We start from the raw sequence: 25,735 nt of genomic DNA, 5'->3' as shown, positions 1-25,735 counted from the left end.
CCACCTGCTTATTTTTCACACGCGTTTCTGAATTTTCACTGAGAAGGGTTAGAGTTTGGGACACGTCCACCAATGTGGATAAATGAGCCTATTCAAGTATATTCCCTCCCGCAGTTAGGGAAGACAAGACCTTTTGTAAAATGCCCTATGTATCTTGTATGTATATTGTAGTTTGGGGACTACTAGTTCAGCTAACGGGTTAACGGCGTGGGCTCAGTCAGGTTACTCCGCTCCCCATCATGGAGAAGGAGATGGCCTTTTGTATGTCTTGTGACCAATAGAACCAATTGTATGCCTTGTCACCATAGGGAGATAGAAGGGTGTTTATATCTCTGCTCGATGTTCTAGAAGCAGGTTCCTTGGAGTTCAGTTAGGGAGCCTCACAGGGAGTCTTGTATATATGTTTGTGTGTAGTTACCATTTATTATTTTCAGTGAAGGAACGTGCCCTATATAGTTACAGCCCATAATAATGGTCCAGGATTATTCTCAAGCAGGAAGAGGAGTGAGCATGTGCTTGGCAGGAGTTCTCAGAGTAGTAGCTCCGGAGCATAATTGAATCGGCACCACCAGAAGGTCCTTGGTAAACTCCTGATCCAATATGTATGACCCCGAGGTATGTCATACACAGTAATGGGATACTGATCCCAGGGAAGCAGTGCATCCCCAACAGGGATCCACTTGAGATGGGAATTAATTGAAGATCTGCAGGAGATTGTCAATCTAACCAATTCTAAAGGAAATAAGCATAAGTACCTCCCCAGCGTAGGACTGAGGGCTGCCAGGGGATGAAGCGTAGAGTAACCATATTGTTTGCCATCAGTTACTGCCTGAAGTGAAGTTTGTTTTTGTATGGTGAGCATTATCAATGGATCTGAATAAAGCTCTTGCTTGTTCTATAAAAGTTCCTGGCGCCCATCATTATTCTCTGCATATCCACGCCCAGCCTGGCGGATCCAGCACCTGAACAGGTATGGGAGACCGAGCACAGCCACGTAAATATGCGACTCGATGTAAACTCCTTTAGAGCCGGGCAAGGAGGATTAGATGCATAAAATGTTATTGCCGCCTATTTGTAGCTCCTAACCACATTGTATATGTAATCTGTGACCACTTGTTTTTGTTGGTTACACTTTTGACCTAAATTCGAAAAGCTGTGAAGAAAATGTTAAAATGTTAGACCGTGTTATAATTTCTCTTGCTACCAAGTTGGACTAAGTATTGGTGTATTGCTGGCCTCGGTAGCAATGGAGGCGTTAACTTGCTGAGGTTTTATAATTTCTTAAACCAGTGTGAGAAACCCGGTGTGTCCACCTTTTAAGTAGTGATCCACTCAGAACAGGGCATTATTGGCCAGTAATGCCCTGTTCTGAGGGGATTATTACCATTATAGGTTAAATGTAGGCTTTTTTCATAAATAATAGAACACTTTGTATAGATATAGAAATCGGAACTACGCTGATGCGCAAAAAAAAAACCGATGCTTTCGTCGGAAAAAGTAAAGTAGCAATGGGAGAGGCGAGGAAGGGAGGGACAGGTATTTACAGTTAAGTTTTAACATTTTTAAATTGGCGTTTTTTTTCTCAAAGGTGAATTGGCAAGTTGCCAAAAATTCCGGACATTGCTAAAGGAATAATGCCCGGAATTCTAACCAATCGGAGAATAGGGATTTCAATAATGCCCGGAATTTTACTGCTTTTAGCCTACTGTATAATTCTTTTTAAAATCAACTTTCCAGTGGTCTGCGACGCATTGCAAGGTCACTTTGGAACTGCTTCCTTAAACTGGTGGCTGTTATCAGCAGTAAATAGAAAATATTTCATCTTCTCAGCCCAAACACTACTAGTAGAGTATATAATATATACGGTGAAGGAGGTATGGGAAAAAAGCCTCCAGTTCTGCTTTTTTTTTTTTTTGCGGGCTCAGTGCTGACTGCTTTGCGAGCGCCAGTGACTGACGTAACCTGGCACGCCCGGCGTGCAGGAGGAGGGGGAAATATACACTGTGGGATCTGCCCACCCCTCACGCTCTACTTTCTGCCAATGCTGATCATTCGAGCTGCACCACGATAGGTTGGGTGAGCGGGTCTGTCACTGTGTGAGGGCGGGCGGGGTGGAGCATTCCATGACATTCACCCACCTCTCATTTCTCCCAGTGCAGCTAGTTGTGGGGGGTAGGGAGGAGTTTGCGCGTGTGAGTTTACGGCACACAGAGCTGCCGGGGGGAGGGGGCGGTCTTGGACATTTGGTCGCTGTCGTTTTGCCAGCGCTTGGCCTTGACTCACCCCAATGCCGGCACACACTGCCGCCGGCCACTTCATCGCTAAGGTAAGTGACTAACCTTGCCCCCTTACCCTAAAACTCTGTGTTAACCCCTAATACTAACGTTACCCCCGACCCTAAAAACCTTAACCCTTTACTAAACCCTGGCTCCTAAAGATTCATCGGTCGCCTAATGTTTTCATTTTTTGGTTTGTGTGTGGATCTCTTGTGTGCCAGTTTTGATGCCCAAACGCCACAAACGTAGACACTGGATTACAAACATTGCCACAGGGTACCCAATAGAAAGCCGTAATGTAATTTTCCAAACGTGTCGCTTGGTTTCCAACCATGACACCACCGCCATTTTGTTTCTGCTGCTGAAGCAGGGAGTAACTCGGGGTCCCAGAACATGGAGAGGATCACTGAACAGCTCCTGCAAGATCAGAGAAGATTAAAACCCAAAGAAATAAACAGGGCTGCGTTGAATGCTGTTTTTAAAACCACAACTTCCTACACATCAAAACCCGATGGATGTATCTCATTGCAACTACAATTAGGTTTCGAGATTACACAGCAACCCAAAGCACTTATACAAATGTTCACCACTTCCTAACGCTCCTTCTTAGAGATAATGTAATATACATTTTATCAGCAGATTGCAAGAATACGTCTTCCTATAAGAGAACACCAGCAGATAAAGAGCAGGGAAATGCAGCATAAAGCACCTGTTAGAGAGTTTCCCTCTTTTAATGGAGGAAATATTGAGAATATTAAAGCGGTTTTGGCAGGCACAGCCGGGCTTTTGTGCTCGTCAGTGGGACTTCCATAAATGCGTGCCGTTACATTTAACTTTATACAGGTTTTTGATGTGCATTGTATTTGACATTGGCAACGTATCTTTTTGAGTGCCTAAACTTTACTTTTTATTTTTTTTCCCCTTCCAAATTTATCCTATTATTCTGTCCCATGTGTTTTTTTTTAAATGTCTCAGGAATCGCTTCAAAGGCTGCTTTATGAGGCATAAAATGATTGATATGTATCACTAGGAGAAAAAAAATATTCCCACATGTGGGGAGATAGCAGCGGCATAAATGCCTTTGAAGCAGCTGTCCTGATTAATAGGGGCAATCTAATGGGATTTATTATATATATATGTAGGCTTCTTTGCCAATATACATGTTCAGATATTTTATAATATATATCTATATCTATATCTGAACATGTTTTGGCAAAGAAGCCTACAGTATTTCACCCGTTCAAGATGCAGTGCTATCTAGGGCCAAAGTGAATGAAGGCAGTAGCATATTTGGTGCAGATTAGCACTTTAGATAATCGGACAGATATAAGTATATTGTTATATAGATCTTTTTCCTAATATTTGTGTGGGATTGCTCTTCAGAGGCATTGTCCCTCATGGGGCCAAAACTAACCATTTTTAATGTTCTGTTTAAGAGATTAAAGGCTATATTTAACTATGCGCTGCCACCTTTTAGGTAAATTGCCTTATTCCTTAGCACCGATGACTGAATATGGCTTGAAATCTGGGTGATTTACATGATTTTTCAAGGGAAAAGGAGTGGCTCAGTGAGGAAAGACACTGACTGGCGCGGAGTTTGAAGCAGGGGAGCCTGGTTCAATTGCCGATGTTGGCTCCTTGTGACCTTGGGCAAGTCACTTAATCTCCCTGTGCCCCAGGCACCAAAAACATAGATTGTAAGCTCCACAGGGCAGGGACCTGTGCCTGCAAATGTCTCAGTAAAGTGCTACGTAAAACTAGCAGCGCTATACAAGAACATGCTATTATTATTATTTATTTTCAAAGTCTGTTTTGTAAGCTTTATAAAGTGATGTTTGGGAGGAGTTTTTTTTAAATTTTTTTTTTTATTTGCTGAAGCGATGTTCATCTGTGTGATGTAACTGTCACACCGGATGCTGGCTGAAGGTGAAGAGTACACCTAATTGTCATGAATTCTACCTTTCTTTCCAGAAACCTACAGTATATGCAATGACTTCATATTGTTGAAATGACCTTGTTACTGTCTAATCAACAGCACTTCCTTTCCCCCCCTCCCATCCCTCCTTCTGATTTTGGATTAAAACATACTGGAGAATGTATAGATAAGCTCAACGATATGTGACTATGTTCTTGACTAGTTTCTACCTTGGTACCTTCCTTTTTCGTCTTGCTTCTCGTCTAATCGGATACCTTCTGGCTGAAATGCATGACTTTTATGCAGTATTTATTTTTTGAGTGCTTTTGGTTTGTAGTGAACAGAAGGAAGTGATGATCCTCATCATCGTACAGGTATCTCTAGAGTCTAGGCGCAAAGTTCACCTTTCCTGTTTTGCCTTTAAATTCTTTATGGGCAAGCTACCCAGCTACCTGAACAAGCTCCTCGCCTCTACCACATGCAGCACCTATCACCTGAGATCTGACTCCAAAAGACTGTTCATGGTCCCAAGGCTCAACAAAGTATCCGGCCGTTCCTCCTTCTCTTACCGTGCACCCCAAAACTGGAACAACCTACCAGAGACTCTCACATCCAGCACCAGTTTAAGTTCTTTCAAATCTAAAGCTGTCTCACATTTTAATCTGGTCTGTAACTGTTTCATACACCCATAACATATATTTTCTTTAACTGTGCATGCAATGTCTTGTATATAATGTATACCCTGTTCATTTATGTAACTGTATTTGTAACCATGTATTATTTGTCTTAACTCTGTGCCTAGGACATACTTGAAAACGAGAGGTAACTCTCAATATATTACTTCCTGGTAAAATATTTAATAAATAAATCTCTCCTATATTTACATTTGTTGGTTGTGGTGCCTTCTTTAGTTGGATCTCTAAAATAAATTGCATTATACTAATGGGTCCTTTCCCCTTGTCTCGGATAAAAACACATGCTCAATCATGGCATTCTGAACCACTGAACCCAGAGCTCCTTCAAGCCATCAAATTAGGCTGAATAAGCATCATAGATAATGATCACAAGGAAGAAGTGGAGATTGAGGGCCTCTTGTCTAAATGAAGCCAAATGTAGTTACTTGGTCTGGTCATGCCTGTACCACCCCTGCCCTAGATCAACATTCATATTTAAAATCTCACCTCCAGAATGACATGTGCTGAGTAGTGTTCAACTTAATTAGCACAGAAAACCTCAATCCCCCAAACTTTACTTAGAAGAAAAATGTAAAATATGACATTTCAATTGAATAATATTCCATTATAAATGTCAGACTATCTTCATTATAGAATTCAAGTTAACGTCTTAGTGCCAGGGTTGACTTAAGTGGATTACACCGCTTTCCCCCCTCACCATGTTTTTTTAATCTTTGCGAAGGGCTTAAGCAAAAAAGACAATATTGTTCAGGGTTAAGGTAATGGTAATCAGGTTAGTTGATGCCAAGATTGATTTCTTTGGCACATTAATGCTTCCAGTACAGATTAGGCTCTTCTACTTTTTCTCACATAGTTCGCATCATCTGAACACGATAACTAGTTGGTGTCAGGATGTAGCCACAAAGGACTTGATAAAAAATAAAAAATACATCAACAATGTACGTTTTTACTGTTTATTGATGATCTACCTGTGGTGGTTCGGAAGCTCTGGGCACCGTTATTTCACATATGTAGAACTCTCATTTCGGAATGTTTAAAGGTTTCACAGTCTACAAAAATTGGACATCCTTGGGGTTAACTGGAATGTTGACTCAGCTAACGGTGATACAAGAAACCATTAGGCACTAAAATCCATGTGTAAAAATAAGGCATCTATGTTTTTTTGGTGTGTTATTTTATTTAATTTTTTTGGAGTGCTCTAATTCTGTTTTCAAAGCATGGTCCTCCAGATGGCAGTACTTTTAATGGGACTGTGAATCATACAATGTTTGCTAACCAAGTGATCTGCTACTTTAAATATTATGCATGAAATTCAGAGTTTTAGCAGGCTTGTTTACCACTCCATTCTTCCCTGGTTTTTTTTATACCTACATTTGAATCCACATTATGCAGAGATAAAGGAAATGGAATGGGTTTTGTAATTATAGTTTGTCCTAGAACTGAACTCTGAAGTATGTTTCACGCGCTATAATACATGGATTAATCATTCTCCATTCTTGAATAAAATTGGCAGCTCAGTCTAATATTAAGCGAGTTGAATTAGGAAACATTTGCATATTGCCGAAGATTCATGAAAAAAGTTGGTCTTTCTCTTGTGTAGTTTTCCGTCGCATGTGCAACTTTTTGGCTGATGTAAGTGCCACAGTTGGTAATTACTTTGCTGATGACTGACAGACTCAGCACAAATAATATAATTAACTTACAAGACTTCAGTAGTGGAGTCAAACATGTCTGACACAGAACAGTGTTGTTGTTAACTAAAACCAGTTGAAATAATAAACTTGCAAACTAAAAGCAGCAATGCCCCAAACCTAACCACCCCCTCTTCTTTTAGTTTTTTTGGATATGAACCATGGGGTCTCTGGAGCTGAACCGTGTTATAGTCATCTCTGGGGTCCCTCCACAATACCAGTGATACTTACTTGGTGTATATGTATATACTGTATAGAAGTATCCCAGGTGCTTTCAATCCGATGCTGGTGTTGTACACCTGCACAGTCCGACTTCCACTGATCTCGCAATGTCTAGTGTTTCTGCGCATATGTCCTCTGTTGCTTGTAGATTTCACAAGGCTCGGCATCAATCTCAGGTCCCAAAGACTTTCCGAATCTATGGATCATTGTCCCAATGGAACAGAAGGTGTCAGATGACTCTTAGCAGGGCCTGCATACATTCTCCTAATCCTACCTACACAATCTAAAGGGACTAATAAATGTGACATTAAAATCTGAGGTCCCTCTCATTTCTTAAGCAGAATGCTGTATACCAGTATAACAATAGTTTTAACTGGGACAAAACACATTTTTTCTAAAAATATTATTATATACTTCCATTTTTATTGTGTTTACATTGCAGGCTCCAAACTATTGTTCTACTGCAGTGGTTTCCAACCCTTTTTTTTGATCAAGGAACCCTTTGAAATTCTGAGGAACCTCAACGCGCTCTAACAGCGAGTTTGAGCTCAGATGCATTGTAAATTCTTCTGTATTGGGAACAATTTTAAAATTACCTTAAAATTACAAGGATCCTTTTAGGGATGCCCGGTAACCCTAGTTGAAAAACACTGTTCTACTGTATGAAACATTTTTTATAAGATAAGGAAGGAGGTGTGTTGCACACCAGAAAAAAATAAAATAAACAGCGATACTTATATCGGAGCTCCTGGGGCAAGGATCGAAGTAAACGAGAGAATTGGGTCACTTCGGATTTTCAAATTGAATTTATTTAAAACCCCCAAAAATGTGTATTGTATGTGTGTATTGTAAATTTATATATACAAAGTCTGCACAATCTGTGTGTGAAGAATCCCAGTTTGCAGGGAGTTGGATCCACACTTGAGCTATGCCGCGAGTGAGACGTCCTTCCGTCTCACTCATTGCATAGCCATCTGTGATGTATTCCAATAGTTAAAAGGTAGAGATTGGTATATTCAAAAGCCAGTGGAATTGATGACAGACTATGATTAAGCCTCATATCCGTGTTATACCGACTGCAACCAGAAACATTCCACGTCCATACCAGAAGGATCAGTGTTGTCTACAATCTGCGTTGAAAGGAGTCCCAGCTAAAAGAGCATGCAGTGTAATGTATCCGAATCAGGGTTATACTGAGTGAGAAGACCCTTCTCTCAATCAGGGATCAAATGGATTATCCATCTCCGGGGACCCTTCCCTCTCCCAGTCCCAGGGGTATTTACTGATAAAGGCACCAGATTTGTTTCCTGGTTTTCACATCTCTTGCGTCACGAGGGCCAATAGGAAGCTGCAACGGATGACGTCGCAGTTCCTTGGCCGGCATGACGCAGAAGATGAAAACCCACATTTTGTTGGCCTCGGAGGGTATTTGAACGCCAGTACCTTTTTACCGGCAAGTATCTCGAACAAGGGGTTACAAAACTAATAATGAGCAGCTGAGATTGCTGCTTTAATGCAGTGTGTGTAAACTGTTCTGCTCTTTTCTAAGGGGCTGTGTATAAAAGTTGACGTTGCTGTTTTGTTTGTGAGCCTTCAGGTTAGGCTGGTGGTGTGTAGTGTCCGTGCTTGGTCCGAAAGTGATGATTGCTGAAATGTATTCAGTCAGGGGTGGTCAACTCCGGTCCTCAAGGGCCACCAACAGGTCAGGTTTTAAGGATATCCCTGCTTCAGCACAGGTGGCTCAATTTTTGACTGTGCCACTGATTGAGCTACCTGTGCTGCATTAGGGATATCCTTAAAACCTGACCAGTTGGTGGCCCTTGAGGACTGGAGTTGGCTACCCCCGTATTAGGTAAACATAATAATAATAATAATAATGATGATAATATATATTTAAGACCGTGTCCATGTACAACACGGTGATGGTAAAGGCTGCCAATTACAGATCACAAGTCACTGTCTGCACCGCTACCTGTGTACAGTTAGATCCTCTTCAAAAGCCCCCCAATGTTGCCACAAAGTAAACCCTGACCAGGGTAGGTGTAGCACAAAATAAAAACAGAACCGTGCTGGGCAAATCCAATGCTAATAACATTCATATGTTACCTCATTAAAACAATTAAATCAGAAAAAATACACACATACAGTACACACACTACCCAATATTACCCAGTTTATTGCAAAAGTATAATCTTTGCAGCATTCTTATTTCACGTATGGTCACTTAATAGCCCCGTCAGATAGCAAACATTGTACTCTCCGTTGAATTTCTTGTTGTTCTCTGTGGAGTTGGACATTTGGGCATCCATTCTGAAAGATGTTAACTGTACTTCACATTATACCTCTGCAACAAACATGTAAACAATTGCTAGAAAGTGTGTTCCATGAAAGCTTGCTTCACATTTGATTGGAAACCCAGCTTTTGTTGCAGGGTGGAATTTGGGATTAAAATGAGTTTGCTATTAACTACAGACTAAACATCTTAAATTCTGTGCAAGATTGAGAATGTGTTGAATGCAAAGGTCACCGGTTTCCATCCAGCTCATTGTCTTGTGAAATCCTTTGGCACTATCTGCTGAATTCACATTGGTTGAGATAATGTTTTTGTGTGTTAAGTGTGTAAGCAGTTACTTGCTTTTTTTTTTTTTTATCCTCCCTTTGAAGAAACTTCCACCCACCAGAATGCAGTTCTTAATTTAGTTTTCATGTTTCATTCTAACCACATGTCTTTGCAAACGCCTGATCCAGTGGTAACGGTTTCATGGCGCCTTTGGGATTTGTCAAAGGATTTTGCTAGAATTAAGCCTCAATGATAGAAGTATTAATTTGTCACTTAACTTTAATTTAAATTTAATTTTTTCCCCTTACAAATATCTTAAGTTGCAAACCCAGTATTATATGGCATCATTTTATTACACATTTTTACATGATTCTATTCACTTTATTACAACTCCAGCATATGCACTAAACTGACCCCACCCTTAATTAAAAAGCGTGTATCTGAGTACCTTGGTGAAGTGAGGCGTGTTCTGATGAATGTACCAGTTGTACATAGCGCATTACAGAACAGAGACTATAATATAGAAAGTTGAGCCACTGTGAACAGCAGGAGAAAGGCATTCTAGTCATAAAGGGCTTAAAATGCAGGAGACATATGTGCAATAAGCAAACACAGGGAGAGAAGTGTATGTGCGTTTGGATCTTCTTGCTAGCCTCGGGGTATGTGCGTTTGGAAAGGGCACTTCAGCCATGGTTAAAGATGTTGAGATGCTTCGTGAAGTGGGTGGGTTTTTAAATCTGGTACAAGGCAGATTGTGAGGATAATGGCATCAGAACAGGTTACACATCAGGGCTGGGCAACTCCAATCCACAAAGGCCACCAACAGGTTAGGTTTTCAGGATATCCCTGCTTCAGCACAGGTTAGACACAAAGACAGCCACCTGTGCTGAAGCAGGGATATCTTTAAAACCTAGCCTGTTGGTGGCCTTTGTGGACTGGAGTTGCCCACCCCTGCTATAAATTCATGGTAAAAAGGAGCAGGACATTGGGGCTGACCTGGTGATGCAGATAGTTGATGGTTTTGTAGCTCTGCTTTTTGTCTTTGCAGCTTGGTAAGAAAGCCTGTTATTGGTTGAACTTGTGTACAGATTACGTTTGTGATTATTTTTATATGTAACCCCGTGTAGGCCTGTGAGGGTAACTTGTAGCTAGTTTCCCCCTGTAGCTGCTTTCCATTAGATTTGGGTTGTCTCGGTTTAACCTTGGGTTCACAAAAAGTTATCTCACATGTGCACACGATTGTCTTGTGTATTATTGTTGGAATGCTGCTAGAAAAAAAGTTCAGTGCAGTAAATGTTGTATTTTTATGAATAGTTTCCCAGTGCCACCTGTGAAAATAATGTGTCCGAAGTTTTTATATACCATGTTTTTACTATTCTGTGTACGTTCCCTGCGGATACCAGCTTTCATTTGAACAGAAATCAAACGAGCGATATGTGAACCATTTGCTTTTTCTGCCAACATTACGTGAAATCTGATTTTTATATTTTCTTGGCAATACTTTTCTGTTGGGGCCAGTGATATCATAATACTTCGGGGAGAAATAAGGCCGTCTTAATACAGTTTGGTTATTACTTTAGAGGTGTTGTATAAATAGTGGTGGAGAAAATTATCGAGGTTTCAAAATTAAAAAAAATGGGTCAAATTCCAGTTTACTTGACTATTGTAATGGGCTGTGTTAAAAATATATTTTAATGACCTGTTAAGTAGCAATCCACCCTCCATTTTGTTTTTTAATACAGCACTTGAGCAGGCATTGGTTCCTGCAGAGCTAAACCCGCCCCAATGTTATGCTTTTGGAATCCTCCCAGTTCCTGAGATGGTTCACGTTGAAGTTAAGAGTTTAAATCTCCCACCAGGGGAAACAAAATGTAAGCTACATGTAACGGGTAGCCCCATGCCTATAGGAAGCTGCCACTTCACCTGTTCTGGCGTCCTATAAGGCTATGCCTAAAGTAACGGCGACGCGGCGGTCAGGCAACGGTCGCTGGAAAATCAAATAGAGATGCCTTCCAGTGATCGCGACCAATCCGTCGCGCTTACAATAAGCGCACACGACGGCGGCAATGCATTTGTTTTGCTGCGACGTTGCGTCGCTGTCGCCGGCACTATAAGCGCAGCCTTAGACAGCCATTAAAATCCATTTAGAAACCAGGAAGTGATTGGTGAAGCTGGGCACTTCACCAATAGAAGTCTTGGGAAACAGTAGATCCTGGGAGCTGAAAGTAGCGCTGTTCAGGTCCAGAAGAGACCCCCAGAACCCCATACTATAGAAAGGGTGGAGGATGTTGGTGAGTGTTGCTTTAAATGAATGACACTTTAAATCAGGGGTGGGCAACGCCAGTCCTCAAGCGCCATCACTAGGTCAGGTTTTCAGGATAACTCTGCTTCAGCACATTTGGCTCAGTCATTTTGACCACCCCAGAGTTATTTGATTTATATATATATATATATATATATATATATATCTATCATGATTTGAAGGCATCTTCTCCCTTCATCGTGGCCAACTACAGTCAAGGGTCTCCGATAGGTCAGGTTTTCAGGATATCCCTGCTTCAGCGCAGTCTGAGTCACTGAGCCACCTGTGCTGATGCAGGGATATCCTGAGAACCTGACCTGTTGGCCCATGAGGATGAGTTGTCCACCCCTGATGTAAATTCTGTGTGTTTTGAGCCACATAATAACTCTGATTTTTGGCTGATAGGAGTCAGGCCAACCAAGGTAAACGGCCTGTACGTGACGCCTAGCTTAGGATAAAGCAAGAATTGCATCACAAAACAGAACCATTAAAGATGGCATTTTTTGCTTGAAATCGGATTTGAAGTGTTTATACAAAGATAATGTGTGTATGCTCAGAGGTAATGGGGACAGGCAGGGTTGCAGATCTGTCTGAGACATATGAATGTGCTTACAAGTTTTATTTTTATTTGCTGAATATTTACTGAAATGCACCAATCACTTACCTTTAACTCGTTCTTTGTAATTAGTTCATTTTGGTCTCGGGGTGCAATGATTTTACCACCGATTTTTTTAAATGACGTATTGGGACACAATATTTCACATCAAAACCGACCATTGGTACAGTTCTGCAGTAGTCGTGTGATATTTGTGCTCTGCCTTTCTAGACAACAGCTGCACAGACTGGATAGGACAGGAGCCACGCCGGATTACTAGTGTGACGCTGCAGCTAAAAGCAGCCACTGGGGTCTGAAGCTTTGTTCACACAGATTCCAAGGCTACACTAGAACGTGCGCAACAGTGTGCAAGAAACTAAGGCCTGGTAACACGCCAATACCTTCTACCATAACTTATTAAAATGAGGGCTGTGCACTGTACGCAAAAAAAGAATGTAATACATATTAGAGAAGCTATTGCCTAAATACAGGCACTCGAAGGATATATACAATAGGATTTTATTTCATACGTATAAAACAACCATAATATGACCAGCCGCCAACAATAATCAAAGATTCCTCTTTACCAAACAAGGTATTAATTTAATATATAAAAATATGTCGAAGGTACACTCTCTAGGTTGGGTCCTGATTTAATTCATCAAGCGTCTTTTCCATTTAAAGCGGTCTCCACTTTTGTCTTGTTGCAGAATCCACTGTCTGGGCATGGACAGCGAATATCATCCTACAGGTAGTCCTCGTTATCCAACGTTTCGCTTTACAACGCATGGCATATCCAACGCTTTACAATGCAACCCTAAGGGCTGTTTTTCGACGCTGGAATGCGTTTTTTGCCGCCTGAATGCGTTATCCGATGCTCACCGCCACTGATGAACATGGGACTCCCTTTTCAACGGTTTCACTATCCAACGCTACTTCCAGAACGGATTGTGTTGGATAACCGAGGACTGCCTGTAATTGTGTTATCAAGCCCAAGTGAGCGAGATAGCGAGAAACGTAGCTTGTGAATGTCTCAAGGATTTGATACTGGACGGTGACCAGGTTTTCCAAGTTCAACGGCCGTATTATTGCCACTCGGCCACTGTGTCACTTAACCGATGTATCAGATGTCAGTGTGAATAACTTATAAAACGGGGCACTTCCTATGGACATAGAACGTGTCTGCGTATCTATATCGTACAGATATTTTACCCGAGTGTCACTTTTCCACTGATCAGTCTTCTGGATTTTCAGTAAACAGGATGTTGTTGTTCATTTATTACTTTATCTTTTTCCCTAGCCCTCCCTGTACTCCTCAGTAATTGACAACATGAGCTGAATTGAATATATTATCAGAAATCTTCGTTATTTTGCACCCGTGGGGGGTGGGGGCTGGTTATACTGTTGTAGAATCCAATCACCGACTTCACAACAAACCCCTTGCATTTCCTAGTTGTATAAAAGCTCTGTCGAGTCACTTGGCAGCTTGCTGAGATTTTAATTTACGATGGCCTCATTTCCCCAGCTTTCCAAGATTGTTTTTAAAGTTGCAATCTTGTGAAACAGTCATTAGTATGCAGCTTTAAAAAAGATATCTAGTGTCAGCAATGATTGCATGAACATAGCATTGCATGGGTGTATGTGCACGCACACGCGCACCATACACGCACACGCGCACCATACACGCACCATACACGCGCACGCGCACCATACACACGCACGCGCACCATACACACGCACGCGCACCATACACACGCACGCGCACCATACACACATACATACATACACACATACATACACACATACACACACACACATACACACACACACATACACACACACACATACACACACACACATACACACACACATACACACACACACACACACACACATACATACACACATACCCACGCACACATGCACAAGCATACACAAATACACACACACACACACACACACACACACACACACACACACACACACACACACACACACACACACACACATATACACACACATATACACACACACACACACACACACATACACACACATACACACACACACACATACACACACACACACATACACACATACACACACACACACACACACACACACACACATATTTGAAGAAGGGAATCAGTCTCATGCTATTAAGGGAGCAATCCATGCTAATTAACCACCATATTTTTTTACAGAACAGAGGGGTCCACCAAAGTTGAACTGCACTATCTTCCGTTTCGGTGACACCCCTGTTCCCGAGATAGATACTGGGGAAGTTACTGTTACTGGTATTCAATGGGGATTTTAAAGACCATCCAACAGGAACAACCGATGTTACAGCTTCCCACTAGTCTGAGATTTGGCAGCCATTTTGTTTTTCCAGCGGGATATTTAAAAACGAATTCACTGGTAAATATATTGAGAACCAGGGGGCCATCAGAGCTGAAAATAGCGCTGTCTGGCTCGGGGAGACCTTGGTTCCCAAATGTGGTCTTTAAAAAATAAAAAAAAAGGAGGAAAAAAAAGGGTTCTTTTAAAGCAGGGGTCACACGTGTGCTAGCTTGGGGACTGGGAGGCAATCTGTATCCCTGAACACTGACACACCAAAGCTGCAATCTGTCTTGTTTGATGTGCGGTGCCAGAATGATGAGCCTAATCAGTTTGCCTGAGAGAGATATTAATCATGTTCAGTGTTCAGGCACGCACTGTATCGCCTGGTACCACTTACCACTTCTATAGTCACAGACCTAAACGTCTACCTTGCTTTTTAACAGAAAGGAATTTGTTTTCGGATTACCCTCATTTCAGTAAACTGTGACATGCATCTTTTTTAAAAAGGAATTTCAAGACCAAATGGGTTGAACGAATTTATATATAACAGCGCCAGGCATCTTTATTGTAAATCGGACAGTCTACAGTCAATAGAAAGTACCTACCCCAAACTACGCGGTATCAGCAGGAATGTGGATAAAATTAGGGACCTAAAATGTGGAAATCCATAAATCACTTTGGTCCTTTTCAGGGGGTCCGCAACTTTTTTTTTCTAACATAGTGACCCACCTGCTAGAAAATAGTTGTCCCGCAAACACCTTATTAATGAATCTTATTGCCTACTCGTCAGACTATTGCTAAGAAAACTGTTTGACCGATCCCAGGCAGTATAGTGTCCTGAGCTTGCGGGGTGAAACGCATGCCTAATAAGGCCCCAAACTGCATCTCGGTGCTTGCAAACAGCATGGGTGGCAAAGCTGTCAATTACTATGTAATCGGTCAAAGTCTCGCCCCACAATGCTGTGCAGCTGTGGATGCAAAGAAATTTTGAGGAGCGACTTTAGAAGCTCCTGCTGTAATTGGCAACTCGACCACCAATGTTAAGGTGCGGTTTGGGGTCTTTCCAAGTTTGAAGCCCCCACACGGGGTCAGGAACATACAATACTGCCTAGGATCTGCAAATAAATAGATTTTATTTATTTTTTTTTTTTTGCTGAACCCCTCGGAAACATCTCACGAACCCCCTGTTGGGAATCCCTGGTCTGTTTAATATGGCTTAGTATCTCGTGGTAAACATGGCCACTCTACACCTTGAAATGGTTCTCACATATTCCAACTACTCGCACAAAACACAGAAAGGCTGCGGCCGGCGGCGCGCGCAGCAGCGGGCCACCAGACCCTTGCCTGAATGGTCCCTGCCCCCGCTGCCTCCTTCCGGCAGGGCTGACTACGTACTGTGACGCGTCAGCCGGCCGATGCTGCAAGATCCTAGTGATTTTCAGCGCTGACGCATCACGTGGTACGCGAGTCAGCCAATGGGGAGGAGGGGAGGGAAGGAGCTAGGGATGGGAAGCGGCTTGGGAGAGGAGCAGGGAAGGAGCTGCGGGGAAAATGTGTGAGTGTATATATATGTGTGTGTTGTGTGTGTGTGTGTGTGGTGGTGGGGGGGTGGACGGCACCATGATCTGGCAAAGATTTACCACGCCCCCCCCCTCCCACTCCCGCCCCCCTCCTGCTCTGGCTCCCTCTCCCTACAGACCGCATATCGCGGTCTGTGCCTCTCAGCGCGCCGCCTGTCTGCAGTGCGGGCGCGCTGACTGAGGGAGCGGGGCTTTAGCCTTAGAAATTGTTGAATTACTGTATTGTTGCTCCAACCCTTTTATTTGGTACACGGCAAGTACTGTATCTTCTAATTCATTGGGGGCGACCTCCACTTGTCTAGCAGATATAAGCCACAATGTGGCCCAGTGTGCCAGTATCTTACTGTAACAATACAAGATAATTATTCAGCCTGATGCAACATACAATGCGATGTAAAATAGTGTATCTATAATTCTGACAAGGTAAACAATGACATTTAGGTCTCTCTGAAGAATGTCCCTTTGATGACCAAAGCTTTGGAGTCTGACAGATTTATAAATTACTATATCTCTATAGCTCTATATCTTGCACTTTATTTTGTGTGCTGAACCATTATTCTAATTCAGAAGGAATAAAAAGGCAAAACAAATGACCCTGACCCCGACTTGCAGATGTAGTTTGCGGTCATAGAATTCTTTGTTTAGTCAGCAAGAAGACGATATTGAAATCTAATGTTGGAAAAACAACATGGTTATAAATGACCGGCCCAACAGTAATAAATGAGGCCGTTTTCTTTACAACCGCAGTCGTAAAAATACCATGAAGATTAGGGTGTGTAGAAATATGACATTTGGTTACTTTTTTAAGAATAATATTTCATGTCACGTGTGACACTGTGTTGACACTGCATATGTGTATACATCCTGTCTCCCAAATCTCCTACATAAAATGATCCGTTTGAGTAGAACTGCAATGTCTATTGTCAGGTCTGCCAGGATGATATTCCTGGGGATGGTCCCCTCTTCCTTCTATCCATCAGAACCGGCTGACCGCATCCTCCATCACGTAACTGTTTGGGGAGAGGATAAGAGGGCATTTAAAGAGGGTACTTGGGATCAGCAGCTGTTTGATGCATTGTAGACCCCACTGGCAGAAAGGATGTGAACTGGGTTTCAATAATGATTTAAAAATGAATAAGCGGTTCTACTCCAAGAAGCACTGAAGTAATGTTTGTACCTTTAATAAATATGTATGTAAATGTCACTTTGCTAGATTACATGCCGTGGAGAATCTAGAGTCAATTAGCACTACTACTACTACATGTATAAGCAAAAAGAGTGGTGCACGCAGGTATTGGGGTCTCCATAAACCCTAGACAGATTAAAAAAAAATAAGAGTACCTGCAGCACTCATAGACAGCTGTGACACCAATAGAGGTCAAACACAAAGCCATTTAATGCAAAGAGAGGAACAAAATCTCATAAACAGAGTTTATTACACAGGGCGCTGTCAGGGTGCAGCTACCCAGACAAATACCCCCCCAGAGAGGGGTATACCCAGGAGGAAGGGGGACAAGGAAGACAAACACACTGATCTACACACTACAAATATCACAAGTGCAACTGTCAAAAAGGCAACAACACAAAAAGGACAAAACAATCCAAAAATCAAGGGGTGGCTACGTCTCGGGCACTTCTCTTCTTGGCCCGTTCCCACAGAGGAGTGGTATTTCCCTTCAGGAGGAAAAAAGTCTCGTAGCTACAATGTAAGGCTACGGCCCCACTGCCTGCGCTGCACGCGCGCCTGCCAGGCTGGCGGAGCGTGCAGCCGAGTTCCCCGGTCTGCAGTGAGCTGCAGGGGGAAAGACACGGGGGGCGTGACGGGGGCGGGGCCGTAATGTCATCCAGCAGGTTTGCCCTCATTGGCTGAACCGCCGGGGGCGTGGCCTAGCGCTCAGTCGCGAGTCCTGATCTCAATTCTCTTGAGAGCAGGTGTTTCTGTCGGCACAGTGCGGCGGCCCCCCCTCGCAGCGGGCCCGGTGGTGGATGCTGCCGTAGCCAGCGGGGACCTAGCCTAACCTGTGAATACTTTGCTTATAGAAAGTTCCCACCATCCAGCATGCAAGAGGAGTGTGTCTGGGGGGGTATTTATCTGGGTAGCTGCACCCTGACAGCGCCCTGTGTAATAAACTCTGATTATGAGATTTTGTTGCTCTCTTTGCATTAAATGGCTTTGTGTTTGACCACTAATGGTGTCACAGCTGTTTATGTGCTGCAAGTACTCTTATTTTTGTACATGTCATGTGGAAGAGAGTATGTGTTTTGTGTCAATCGCAGACCTTTTTCTAGATAATGCCATTTTAGAAATGTATGTGTGCAATGTTTTATAAGGACGGTTATTGGAAAATGCTAACTTTTATTTTATATATTTTTATTGTGCCAAAAGCGTGGACCAACCCCAGGGGAACGCAATGGTCAAAAACAAACTCTTAAACGTGGTTGTTTGTGCAGCATGTAGCTGCTGGTCCTTTGCTTGATGTCTTAGGCTTCGCTTATAGTGCTGGCGACGCGACGTCGCGTCAAAACAAATGTATTGGCGCCGTTGCATGCCCTTATAGTAAGCGTAGCGCAAGGGCTTGGTCGCGATCGCTGGAAGTCAATTCAATTTGATTTTTCCACCACAGCCTTCTGTCACCGCCGCGTTGCCGTCGCAGGCACTATAAGCGCAGCCTAAGGATGACGGTCAGAGGTTGTTTTGAGGAATAGAATAACCCTGAACAATGAATAGCTTGTGATGGCCTTTTTGTCTCGTATGGATTTAACTGTTAATGGTCTGTTTTTTTTAAATATCTGAACATTACAATTCTAAAATATGACTGAGCAGGTATTGAATACGATTAGGTACTTATGCACACCTGAAATGACGGAAACACAAAAGTCACCTATGAATAGTTACAGCGCCTGACCCCCCACTATCCTAATTTAATGTCGCCAAGCTGCTGTACAAAGTACTGGGCTATGGGAAGACTTTCCCGTTGGATATTACATAGGATTAGAGTTTAACAGCAGGTAAAACAAACCTGACATTTCGAGAGCAGCAATACAGGCTACTTTCTCGTAGAGAAAAATATTTCTTGAAAGAATGAGCGGCATGAGACACTGTTTTTTTTTATTCTTTACTATACATTTAGTTTTAGAATCGAGCAGAAGATGTTCACAGAAAATGCTGCTTTAATGCTTTTATTTCACTACCATGTGTCCAGCATTGCTAGCCTTAAAGTTGCTGCTTCACTGAATTGAATAAAACCTTTTTGTATGAATTTTCTATTCCTTTTTCTCTTGGCCAGATAGTTCGTTTTAAAATCCTCTTGTAGTTTTCTATTTAACTCACTACAATGAGAAAGCAATGTGGGGAATTGAGAGAAAAAAAGAATACCTCCTTTAAAAAAAAAAAAACAAGACCGATAAACCTCTGCCTTGTTGAATTAGTTAGCAGGTACCGGACCTATTTCTGCCTGCTTGTCAGAACTAAGGCTTCGGCCCCAGTGTTTACTGCTGCACGCGCGCCTGGCGTCACGTGCACAGATAAAAGCTGCAGTGTTTAGGGGAGCGATGGGATGCGAGGGGGGTGTGGGGAGGGGGCCCGACCATGACAGGGGGGCACGGCCATGACTGGGCATATCACCCTTCCAGTGGCTGTCCGCCGACCACGTGATTTGTGTCGCGACACGAAAAGACAACATTCTTGTCTTCCCTGCCAGCAGACGCGCCATTGTGATGTGTGAGCGCTCGTGCACACATCTTCTGGGGCCTGCCCGATAGAGGGCCGTGCCTGGTGTGTGTCACATCCAGGCCTTAGGATCACTCCTCTGCCTCCCATTGGATGAAGTTCTGACCCTTAAGCTTGTTTTACCGTGGCTTCCAGCTCAATGACTGACTCTTTTTTATTTATGTTTTACAAACGATGGGTTATAGGGAAGTTATCAGTATTTTTATTTTATGTATACATTACAAGAAAAATCAAATCCACAAATGCAAGCGTTTTATTGGTAAAATTATGATTGCGTTGCTGTGTCTTCATAGGAGCGCCTCACGTGAGTGTAAGCTCCTGCACCCCACATTTGACAAAGAAACTACTCTTGCAGGTGTGGCCGACTCCAGTCCTTAAGGGCCACCAACAGGTCAGGTTTTCAGAATATCCCTGCTTCAGGATAGACTGAGCCATTTGTGCTGAAGCAGGGATATCCTGAAAACCTGACCTATTGAACTGGAGTTGGCCTCTCGTACACTAGCGTACCTATTTCTGTGGCCAGCATAGGCGGTTTGCTCCAGTATCTTTCTTTTTGAAAGTACACCTTTAAAAGTATGCAGCCATTGCCTTCTCCGCTCTAGGTGTTAATTTTCAGTCTGCATAAATGTTAAAACATTGTACATTACCCATATGGTGCTTCTGACCATATAATTAGTTACTGTTACCAAATTGCTCGGATCACTTGATTGTTTTCTTCACTGCAGGAGGAAATGTTGTTAACTCTTGGAAAGTGCTATTAAACATTGCTTACTGAACATGCCAACCAAGCTCAATTACAGGCTTTACCAGTGTCTGTTTAGTTGTTACACACATTTTAATCCCCAGCGCTGCATCACACTGTGGACACATTTGCGTGGGGGGAAACTATGGCTCGAGAAAGCAATTGCTATGCGTGTTTCTTTATATCCCCCTCCCCCTGTTAATATGTATTGACGCATAAAAGCCTGATAACCATTAAAATGTTTCAGCCCCCTCTTTGACAGGATATACTACTTTCTTTTAAAATGCAGACGTGTGAGAGTTCTTCTTTATAATAATGGCAAAGGAATAGTAAATACAGTATGTAGTTGGTGTAGGATCTCTCCTTATCCTTTATCTGAAATAACACCGCCTGCATTGTAACGCGTGTTTGCGCATAATTTGTGTGCGCATTACAGTGTCGCTGAACTATTCTTCTCTATTTCGATCTACAGTGAGAAATCTCCGAGGCGTATCACATTCCTGCAAGCAATTAGACTGCCGGTGAAATATCTGTCACAAGTTACAGGTAAGATGGACGTTTTATGTATGTGTGTCTTCTGTGGCACTGCATTTTAGAGGACAGTTTCAGAATGACACTGTGCAGGGACTCCTCTACCAATGCTGCCAACGTATGTTAATTATGGGGACACAATATGGCCACCAGACTGTGCTGATGAGCAGACGTTGCTGCAGCCATGTTGATTCATTTTGTATTTATTTTTTTTTAACTTTTTTGCTTTCACAAAATTTTGGGGTCATTTTGGTCCCTGGAGCTCCCAGGACCACAGTTTAGCACTGAGTTCTCCTGCTGCAGCAGAGCCGTGTTGCAGAAAGGGGTGTGGTTCCCAAAGGTCTGTACTGATTTGCTGAACCCTGGGTGATGTCGTAGCATTTTACCCACTGGCTTCTGAGACTTGTAGTTCACCTGTGTAAATACTATTGACGAGCAGCAGCCTGGAACGGGCACCTGGAGTGAAATTTTTAGGCGGCTCTGTCAACCAGAGAACCAGGATTGTTGTGTGTCTGTGTGCACACAAGCATGCTAGGTAACTGCTACTAAGAAGTCATGTCTGAATTATCAAAGAAACCAATTTTAAAGCAATTAGATTTAATTCTTGAATTTGGTACTATTTTTCCCATCGGTATCATCTCATCTTTGTGGCCAGGACATAATAATGTAATAAGTAGTTTCCTTTTAAACTGCGCAGTGTAATTCCCAAGCAACTCTAAAGTGAAGCTTTACAAGACGCCCGGTATGTTCCGCTTGTGCTGAACCCTCAATTACCATCAGGAAACTTGTCTCCTCTTTCAACGATGATGCTTATCAAATGGCATGTTGTTTTGTCTTTTTCAATCCACAGAAATGTGTAATATAAACTTTTTTATTTTCTTTAACCACTCCACTGCTAGGGGACCGGCAATGTATTATTGTTAAGCACTTCACTGTGAGGGACTGAGAGTAATTGCTATCCTCCACCAAATTAAGTACCAACGGTGTGTTGCCCTACTTTTTACCGTGGGGGCCCACCCGCCTGATACCAGAGGTCGGGCACGACTCCTGAGAGTGAACGACCGATTTGGGACTGCATCTGATGCTGGACCCATGCTCCCGTCACCAGTTCTGAACACTCCTTACTCTCCACTCAACAACCCGAGGCCCAGTTCCACATTGTCATGGTCACCGTGGAAGCAGTTGGCAGGCTTGTTTCTTGCCATGTTGAATAGGGACCGAAGAGGAACAACCTCAGATGGTGAAAAGGCCAGCATGTAGTAGACCAAAAACACCTGGCCAGTGGAAAGGGAGAACAGGTGCCTTTTCCTCCGTGATTGGAATTCCTTATTACAATACCATAATTAAAAGCAATGTGTATTGTGTATCTCGAGATGCTGGTTGTCTGGCTGTACAGAGTTTGGGTTCAGTCCTGAATCCTAAAAGTTTTTTAACGTTTGTAAGAGGCTGGCAGAGTGTCGCAGACCCTCTGGATTCTCAACCAACCCGCTTGTGTAAACATCGCATTGTTAGAATCTACCTCCTTACCCCCAAGATCTCATCTAGAAAGAAAACAAATCTGCCATGATGCTGTCAGGACATCGTATAAGCCCCTGATGTGCTGGCACTAGTGGCATCCTGAGGATGTCATAAAGGTACTGTTCCCAATGTTGTTAACCAAAGACATTAAATGTAAACACTTGATTTTAAGCAGTTTTCAAGTACTTCTATTGTAAAGAGCTGTGCTGATGTCAGCATAGCATGGGCTTTATATGTGTAATGATAATAGATGGGTCACAGTATCAAAGAAAGTGACAAGTTAAGCATCATTGTTTCCCATAAAGTAGTCCAGTTATGCTAGGTCATTAAATCTGAGCTCTAATTATCTCTTACAATCCTACCTAATTACAGAATTGTACTATCAGGAATTTATGCAATATGCAGATCATCATAATGCTATAAATGCTTCATTTTGCTTAATAAACTTTGCGTTCCAGTAGTGATCAAATAATGAAAATAACATGCCCTATGGTCTTGTTACTATGGCTGCAAAACTACTAGACTTAATTGTACGAGTTTTATAGAGTAATAGGGCAGATGCCAGTTCTGCCCTTGAACTCAATCATTTCCCTGTTGGAAAAAGAAACCTTGTTCTTCCTTAGACTGAACTTGCCCATATCTCCGACACTACAATAAGTTATAGTGTGTGAAGCTGCCAGAGGATTAACCTAAACAGTGGTTTTGACCTTTGAGGAACGGATAATCTGTCAAGCTATAAGCGTGACAAGCAAGTAGTTGGACTACCAAACAATAGCTGTGACGTTTGGGGAATGGTGCTGCCCTGTAGCCATTTTGGAAGAGGGCAAATACTCTCAAAAAATGTAATTTTTCATGATATGGATGGGTCTAATGGTAAACTAGAGGAGAGACCTTCTTCTTCCTACCCCTCATAGAGCAGGGCACCAGTACCTTGTAGTGAGCACTGCTACTTTAAATTGTCTGTATGCCTTTGACTTTAAACTGTTGCATACATGGTTTGTAAAAAAAAAAACTGTGTGTGCTGTGCACGCGCATAGTAAGTGAAACTTCTTTGTGTGTTGTCAGCAACATATAAAGTAACAATAATATTATTACTGCTTAGAGTATGAGTAAATTTGATTGGCGGGGTCACGTTTATTGGCAGCAGTACCAGCATCATGGATGTTGAGCGGGTGGGGGGGAGCTCACGGGGGGGGTGGGGGGGAGCTCACGGAGGGGGGTGGGGGGGAGCTCACGGGGGGGGTGGGGGGGGCGTCAGTCAGTGTGTGTGTATGTGTATCAGTCAGTGTGTGTGTGTCAGTCAGTGTGTGTGTCAGTCAGTGTGTGTGTGTGTGTGTGTGTCCTGCCCCCCCCTCCCCTCTCCTGACTGCCCCCCCTCCTGACTGCCCCCCCCTCCTGACTCCCCCCCCCTCCTGACTGCCCCCCCTCCTGACTCCCCCCCCCTCCTGACTCTCCCCCCCCCTCCTGACTCCCCCCCCCTCCTGACTCCCCCCCTCCTGACTCCCCCCCCTCCTGACTGCCCCCCCTCCTGACTCCCCCCCTCCTGACTCACCCCCCCTCCTGACTCCCCCCTCTCCTGACTCCCCCCAGCACACTTGTCCTCCCCCCAGCACCCTTATCCTTTCCCTGCCCCCCTCTCTCCTGACTCCCCCCAGCACACTTGTCCTCCCCCCAGCCCCTTTCGCGGCACAGAGGCGATGGAGGCAGTGTCGGCGGGGGGAGGGAGGCAGTGTCGGCGAGGGGAGGGGGGCAGCGTGTCATCGTCAACTGGAGCCGGCTGATGTTGCTGTGGGGAACGCAGCGCACTCAACCCCCCTCCCCACCACCCCCGTTACGGGAGCAGGAGCCGTTCCATGCCGCAGCCGGGGGAGGTCAGCAGGGACACAGGCATGCACCGGGAGGAGAGGCCGCAGGAGATCAGGGCCTGCATAGGGCCCCGGGGAGCAGTGTGGGCTGCAGTGTCCCTGTGAGGAGAGTCATGGCGTCTTGAGCGTCGCCATGACTACCGTGTATGCGCGGCATATCAATGGGCGGGGAACGGCGGCAGTTAGGATTGGCTGTATCACCTCGGGCTGCGGTCCGGCACCGGGTCTTCGAGCCGTGGCGTCCGGTGTGGGGGAGCGTTAGGAGTGGCGCGATTACATTTTGAGGGGGAGCGGCGCCGGCGCCGCATGTCAGCGGGTGGGGGGAGCAGTGCTTGTTAGGAGTTGCGGCGGCGAGTAAATGTTGAGCGGGTGGGGGGGGGAACGTGTAAGCGGCCGTGTGGGGGGGAACAAAGATGGTTAGGAGCGGCACCGGCGGCTATCGCCGCCGCATGTGATTTGCCAGAACACAGCCTGGCCTTAAACTGCCAGCACTGTGACGTCAGCACTTTGACGTCACATCCGTTTAATTTCTGTCCCCGCAATCCATTTTTGTCCCATTAGGAATGAGGTGCCACTAAAGAAGTTTCACTTCAATAATGACTGCATGTACAGATGTAGCTAATTTCAATGTTTTCCGTGCCGGAGGAACCCGTGGTCTTGATCCTGTGGCTTTTACTGTCCCCGGAACCTCTGCTTTTCTTCCTCGAGGCTCCTGGGACCGTATGTCTGGCTACATCTGTATACTTGCAGCTATTTGTAGATACGGTTAAACTTCCCCTGTCTTATTTCAGATAACTTTAGTTAATAATAATAATAACTTTTTAACTGGACACTGAGACTGGGCTTTTTGCTCATTTGCTAGGTGAGATTGTACTCTCAATGCAACCTGACTGGAAAAATCAGCGGACATGGAGGCCTTTTCCATTCACGTCATCAGTGAGGTCTCGATCGCTTTGTAGTTCCGCAGCCGCTCAGACACTGAAATAGTTACAGGCAATCTATGCCGGTTTATTTTATTTTATTCTGGTTCACGTCATTCCTAGGTAGAACTGCACCATTGCTTAAATGTCATCTTCTGTGTTCCCGAGACCTTGCATCCAGAATGAATCGAGGGGCAATATTTGTCTAGCAATTGTTGTTTTTCCCTTTAATGCTAAATAACATGTCCCTTTT

At 43.7% G+C, this 25,735-nt stretch overlaps 1 protein-coding gene across 2 annotated transcripts in view; it reads left to right on the top strand.

Moving 5' to 3' along the window:
- The window catches only part of PLXNB2 (plexin B2), a 326,443-nt gene that overhangs the window by 46,438 nt on the left and 254,270 nt on the right, over positions 1–25,735 (top strand). For both annotated transcript variants that reach the window (XM_075599864.1, XM_075599863.1), the window contains exon 2: positions 21,121–21,194. The gene's annotated coding sequence lies outside the window, so the exon portion shown is untranslated. The remainder of the gene's footprint in view (positions 1–21,120; positions 21,195–25,735) is intronic.

The sequence above is a fragment of the Ascaphus truei genome, chromosome 5 (assembly GCF_040206685.1).
Source record: "Ascaphus truei isolate aAscTru1 chromosome 5, aAscTru1.hap1, whole genome shotgun sequence".
In the NCBI taxonomy this organism is placed as follows: Eukaryota; Metazoa; Chordata; class Amphibia; order Anura; family Ascaphidae; genus Ascaphus; species Ascaphus truei.
The sequence above is the reverse complement of the archived record's forward strand: the minus strand, read 5'-3'. Positions and strand labels throughout refer to the sequence as shown.